The sequence below is a fragment of the Myotis davidii genome, unplaced genomic scaffold (assembly GCF_000327345.1).
Source record: "Myotis davidii unplaced genomic scaffold, ASM32734v1 scaffold59, whole genome shotgun sequence".
Classification (NCBI taxonomy): domain Eukaryota; kingdom Metazoa; phylum Chordata; class Mammalia; order Chiroptera; family Vespertilionidae; genus Myotis; species Myotis davidii.
Genome location: NW_006293001.1, coordinates 2,225,671 through 2,232,503, shown reverse-complemented (window position 1 = coordinate 2,232,503; position 6,833 = coordinate 2,225,671). Strand labels below are relative to the sequence as shown.

Sequence of the window (6,833 nt, the reverse complement as noted above, 5' to 3'; positions counted from 1 at the left end):
CACTCCACAAAAAAGCAGCTGTAGCCCAGCCAGTGTGGCTCAGTGGTTGAGCATCAACCTATGAACCAGAAGGTCACGATTCGATTCCCAGTTAGGGCACATGCTGGGATTGTAGGCTCCATCTCCAATGTGGGGCGTTGCAGGAGGCAGCCAATCAGTGATTCTCTCTCATCATTGATGTTTCTATTTCTCTCTCCCTCTCCCTTCCTCTCTGAAATAAAATATATTTATATATATATTTATATATTATATATACATGTGTATATATATATATTTAAAGCAGCTATACTACAGCATAAATATCTGCTATACAAATTAATATAAAAACTAAAGTAAACATTTAATTGGAAATATCTTTTTATTGTGTCAGGACCTTGAAGGATGACAGTGAGGATGAATTTGAAGTTCTGTATATGTATTTTAAACTACAAATAAAATATTCTGTTTTAATTTTATTTAATATTTTTGTCACAAACAGATTCTCAGAAGTATCCATTGGGATTAAGAATTGGGAGACTGGATCTGCTCTGTGACTTCTTGCTTAGCCATTAACTGTTTTTGAAACTGATGAACGTGTGGGTGAAGGTGAAGACTGGGTGCTAATTAGACTGTCTGGGAGTGGAGCAGCTCCACAAAAGGCTAATCTTGGAAGCAAGGAGATTCTTTTTATTACCTTAACACCTAGTTTGCAAATTCTTATGAAGATAAGGAGCAAGAAGCTAACTCTCACTGGGTGACTATTCTGTGCTTTCTCATTTCGTTTTGACAACTACCTTGTAAATTAGATATTTTTCGGAGGATAAAACAAGCTCAGAGAGACTAAGTAAATTGTACATAGATAATAAAGGGAAGATCAGGATTTGATCTCAGGAATGTCTGTCTCCAGGGTCTGGGGCAGTGGTTCTCAAAACTTCCTAATGCTGCGACCCTTTAATACAGTTCCTCATGTTGTGGTGACCCCCAACCATAAAATTATTTTCCGTTGCTACTTCATAACTGTAATTTTGCTACTGTTATGAATCTTAATGTAAATATATGATATGCAGGATATATTTAGGCGACCCCTGTGAAAGGGTCGTTTGACCCCAAAGGGGTCACGACCCACAGGTTGAGAAACGCTGGTCTAGGGTCTTTGTATGGCACACATGCTATATGTTCCCCAGAGGGCAGAAGGGCCTGTTAGATTATGTTTCTTTATATCCATAAAGATATTTTCTACACATGAAAGATGGCTGACAATTATTTCTTCACAATTCAGCAATTGTTTTGTACGTGAAACATACTAGGTAGATGTGTACAGCTCTGTTTTATATCGTGTGAGTGGGCTGTGACCTGGCTCCGCTCACTTTTCATCACCTCCCTTGATTCTCTTTTTGGTGAATCTTTGACTATTCCAATCCTGTGATATGTTTCTTCTCTCCCTGAGGATCTAAATAGAGCCAAATGTCAGCTGAACTCCCAGCTTCTCTCTAAATTCTGTAGCTGCTGACTGTGGCCGGTAGTCTGTAAGTGTAGGTGGAGGGTCAGATTGGCCCAAGCATGGTGTTTGAGCCTTGATTTCAGGTAGAACCAGGTGGAACTGGGGAAGACGCGTAGCCTCAAACACTCTAATTTAGAGAGTAGTTCAGGCTTAACACCCAATAGTTAGCATTATGGGTTTCTGAGCCCCTGTGAATTTCTGAATTATTGATGGGACTGAATAAAACAGGCTGTTTTCAAAGGTTAATTCTGAGGCTGCCTCTTCTCTACAATTTGATGCATTTAAGACTGAATCACGAAGGCTGAGCTTATGGGGAAAAATTTTTCGATCTTAACTCAACAAATGGACACAATATTGAATCATGAAAATGAAAGCTCTATTTTTTGTTGGATTTAAAATTGTTGGATTTGAAATTGATGGGTTAGAAAGTGTTAAAAATGAGCAATTCTGTAAAAAAAAACCAAAAAACCAACCAGTGACTAAAAGTTAATACCAGTGACTAAAGATTAATAACAGTTGTAAGATGGGTTTCGTGATAAAAACAGACTTGTGGTGGATTAGGGCAGCTGTATGGGCACATGACTGTCACAGGTTACAGTTTCACTACGAAGCATGGTGTGAGCATTCGCTAGGCTGGGTAAGGGTTAGTTAGCTAAGCGGAAAATGCAGTTTTATAACTGGTCTGAAACTTACCCAGTGCATGACTGTGGGATCTCCCCACCTCCAATTTAATGTTTGACTGATTTCCTCTTCACTTAGAGTTTAGATGAGAGAAACAATAATAATGATAATAATATTGTGACTCATTAGGCACGCAACTGTCCTAGGTATTGTGTTCGGCACTTGCATACATTAGCTGTGAAGTTAAAAGCTCATCAGTAGAGAGAACTTAGGATAGGCACAGAGTGCCAGTTTCCATCTCTTACTCCACATCCTAAAGGAGCTATGTCATTTTCAGGGACACCAACATCATTATTATTGAGCTTCTCTGGAATTGCGCTTGGATGGGACAGATGCTAGAGTTGAAGATTTCCCCCCTGTGTACAAGTCAAGCTCTGTTCAGGAGTCTGTGTGCCCAGAAAAAATTGAGCATTAGGAGTAGACTTGGTAGCATCTGATCCAGATCCTCTGTTATATTGAAGCTTTTCCTGGGCAGGTGTATTTGATGGGGTGAAAATCATGGAATCAAACAGCTTTGAAAATAAACATATATAGCTGATTTCTTCTCCCAAGAGAGAAATGAACACTCTCTTCTGGGTGCTGCATCAACAAAAGAACGGATCTGGTGAGCCAAGTTCCAGCTGGATATTGGCGCCACTCAACCTTTTGCCTGAGCCCTGTGCAGTGCTCTTCTTGAGACACTTTTCATGACATCCCTGACATAGATTTTGTCTGTATTACTAGAGGCCGGGTGTACAAATTCGTGCACCAGTGGGGTCCCTCAGCCTGGCCTGAGGGATCGGGCTGAAACCGGCTCTCTGACAGCCCCTGAGGGATCCCGGATTGTGAGAGGGCGCAGGCCAGGCCAAGAGACCCCACCGGTGCATGATCAGGGCTGGGGAGGGACACGGTAGGTTGGCCAGCTGGGATCGACTGCGGGAGGGCTCCAGGGCATGTCTGGCCCATCTCGCTCAGTCCCAATGGGCCAGACCTCAGCAGAAAGTTACCCTACCAGTCGGAGTGTCTGCCCCCTGGTGGTCAGTACACGTCATAGCGAGCAGTTGAGCAGCCTTAGCATATCATTAGCATATTACACTTTGATTGGCTAAACGGCCAACCGGATGACCAGGCACTTAGCATATTAGGCTTTTATTATATAGGATTTTATTGCTTATACTCTTCCAAGAGTCTTGAGATTCTCAATATCATTTTCAACTTGTAAGTAGAGGGAAGAATATTCTCTCTTCCTAAATTGAAACTCTAAGAAAAACAACTGCAATAAAAAACCAAATGTGTTCAATGTACTGCAGAGTAAAATTTATTAGGAATTCTAAGTTTGGCCAGATGACCTATGGACTTCTAAAGGGGAACATAGGTGCTTTGTGGAGGGTGGGTCTTTGTGCTACCCCTTAAGACAGTGAGCAGAAGCAGGCCCTTGAAGCCATTATGGGAAGGAGGAGAAGAGTTATTTGATTTCTAGTTTGAGAAGTGAGTTAAAGAGTCTTGATGATAAGTAGTTGGATATTAGCGGGAAGATGATAGGAAATAAAAAAAAGATCTTAATATGTGATACTGAAAATTTTTCATCTATTTCCTTGTTTCATAACACTTGCCAAATTAGTGTTAATCTACTTGGTAGACTTGTCAGAGGCTGCATTTGGAGTCCCACCCCTATCACAATCTAAATGTTATTTAAAATTTTAGGGAAATACAACATTAAATGTATTTTTGAAAAAACCCCACAAAAAATGAAGAGAGTGGACTCACCCATAATCTGACTTTTTCTCTCTTAGTTTTTTCCAAATACATACACAGATTTAGTTGCAATTTTGTGCTCTACATTATTGTTTGTTTTCTTGAAGATTTCTATATTGCTTAATAGTTTTCATAATAACCATTTATAACAACTGCAGAATATTTCATTGAGTAGATGTATTATATTTTAGTTCATTATTTGCTTATTGTTGGATAGTTAATCTGTTCAGATTCTTTGCCTTTTAATAAAGGAAATGGCGCTCTTTATGTATATAATTAAGTCTGGTCTTTAGAAAGCATTTGGTCTTTAGAAATCATTCTATTTAATTGAAAAACTTCGTTTGTTTCTTGCCTTTTTTTTTTTAACCTTTAAAGTAACGGCCTCTTCTTTTGTCTTATATTGTGAATTTAGAAGATAAACATCATTATTGAAATCCTATTGGTGATTATAGTAAAGAAGTGGTTCTCAAACTTTAGAGGCTGTGAGGATCACCTGTGGTACTTGTTAAAAGCAAATTTCTGGGTTCTGTCCTCAGATATGCTGATTAACTAGATATTGAGTGTAGGCCTAGGCATTCTTTTGTAAGGGTTATAGAGCATATATGTGATAAACACTGTCTTCAGGGAAATTTAGAACATCTTTTTTTTTTTTAATTCTCACCTCAGGATATGTTAATTGTTTATTGATTTTATTTTTTAATTAAATTTAATTTTTTCCAACACCATTTATCCCCTCTATACCCTCTTCCACCTCTAGCACTCAGCCCCCCTCACCCTTCTCCCTCCCCACAATCACCACACTGTTGCTCATGTCCATGAGTTCTCTCTATTTTTTTTTTTTTGGCTCAATCCCTTCAACCACCCTCCCCCAACACCCTACCTTCCACCTCGTGCTGTCTGCCTGATAGTTCTGTTTGTTCATTAAATTCCACATATGCGAGAGAGAAAAAGAAAGAAAACATGGATGTGAGAGAGAAACATACTAGTAGATCAGCTTCCTCCTGTAGGTGCACCGACTGGGGATTGAGCTGGAAACCCAGGTATGTGCCCTGACCAGGAATCGAGCCTACAACCTTTTGGTTCATGGACACTGCTCCAACCTACTGAGCCACCCAGCCTGAGGCTAGGACATATTTTAATACAATTGTTGTAGAATTAACCATAGAATGCTGGAGGTTTTATATTTGAATTTACGTAAACTTTTCTTTTTTTCCAAAATATACTTATTGATATCAGAGAGAAAGGAAGAGGGAGAGAGAGAGAGAAATATCAATGGTGAGAATTATTCATCAGTTGCCTCCTGAACACCCCACACTGGAGATTGAGCTTGCAACTTGGGCATATGCCCCGACTGGGAATTGAACCCTGACCTCCTAGTTCATAGGTTGATGCTCAACCACTGAGCCACACCAGCCAGGCATAGGTAAACTTTTAAATACAGCCTGTATAGTCTAATGATTCTTGTATCTGTAAGTATAAAGTCTAGTTTTGGCTTTATGTCAAAACTCACTAGGCAGCAGAGAGGGAGTGAAGACAGGGAGAATGAAGAGGAGACCAGCTACCCCTTAGCTGGGAGATAGATAGGGAGGCAGTCCTGCCAACTGTGTGTGTGTGTGTGTGTGTGTGTGTGTGTGTGTGTGTTGTGTGTGAGAGAGAGAGAGGAGAGATGATGATGATGATGATGATGATGAGAGGTAAGGGAAAGACATTGTAAGGAGGACTGTGGAATCACACATCAATATTCTTTTCTAGTTAGAAAGTGACGTGATTAAGAGACAGCAAACTGATTTGATTTCTTAAGAAATCTAAGTAGTGATTTTAATAAGAACAGAGTGAATATATGTAGTCAGCTTTTTTTTAAACTTTTTTTTTATTTTTTAAATATACTTTATTGATTTTTTACAGAGAGGAAGGGAGAGAGATAGAGAGTTAGAAACACCGATCAGCTGCCTCCTGCACACTCTCCACTGGGGATGTGCCCGCAACCCAGGTACATGCCCTTGACCGGAATCGAACCTGGGACCTTTCAGTCCGCAAGCCGACGCTCTATCCATTGAGCCAAACCGGTTTCGGCTGTAGTCAGCTTTATAGTTTGATGAAACTAAGGGTTTAAACTTTTATTTGCCATTTAAAGAAATCAGTATCTCTATCAGAATAAATATCCCTGTTTATCACACTTCCTCCAAAGGCATCAGAGAATAAAAGTGTGATTAGAACCCAGTATGTTTTTTATACGATGCCTTCTATTTTAAAGTGTCCATCATGAAGCTCAAGCATTTGTCAGACTGTTCTTTTTCCTTTATTTCTCAAAATAAGCAGTGAGTGGGAAGATTTCATTCCTATTTTCTAATCACAGAAAGAGAAGCACTGGAGAGTGGATTTCTCTGCTTATAGTCCCACACCTGCTAATTGACCTATTTCACTGGATTCTCTGGGGGTTGAGGCCATGTTTCTTGAGCCTTTATAAGTGCTATGGAAGGCTTAGCACTGCTCAGAGGTGATTTTCCATGCATTTCTCACATTTCTGTCTGTCTTGGGAGCAGAGACATGGACTGTCCTTTGCCCTGGATTGTCTTTTCAAGGAGATTAGTATAGCAAACCATTTTAGAGATCGTATTTCCCTCCAGAGCAAAAGATAAGCATGTTGCCCAGTTTATAAGATTCAAGTTCCCTAAGTTCAAAGTTCTTTTCCTGAAATGCAAGCCACTGCATGTGCAGGCATCCATATGGGCCCAACTGTATTGCCTCTGTAGGATTGAAGACAAGGAAGAACAGACAACAATATGTTACTCGTGCTGCTTGCTGTGCCATGAGTAATAAAGTTCTTCATCTTTAACCCAAGAGGTATCAGCCAACATCCATGAAACTGTGGCAGGCTAACTTGTTACCTAGTCAATACGATAAAACTAACAGTTCTTGACATTGGTATTCAATGAAA

At 39.9% G+C, this 6,833-nt stretch overlaps 1 pseudogene; it reads right to left on the bottom strand.

The window, feature by feature from the left end:
* Positions 1 to 2,182, bottom strand: part of LOC102758935 — a 4,940-nt pseudogene extending 2,758 nt beyond the window's left edge.
* Positions 2,183 to 6,833: the final 4,651 nt, after the last annotated feature.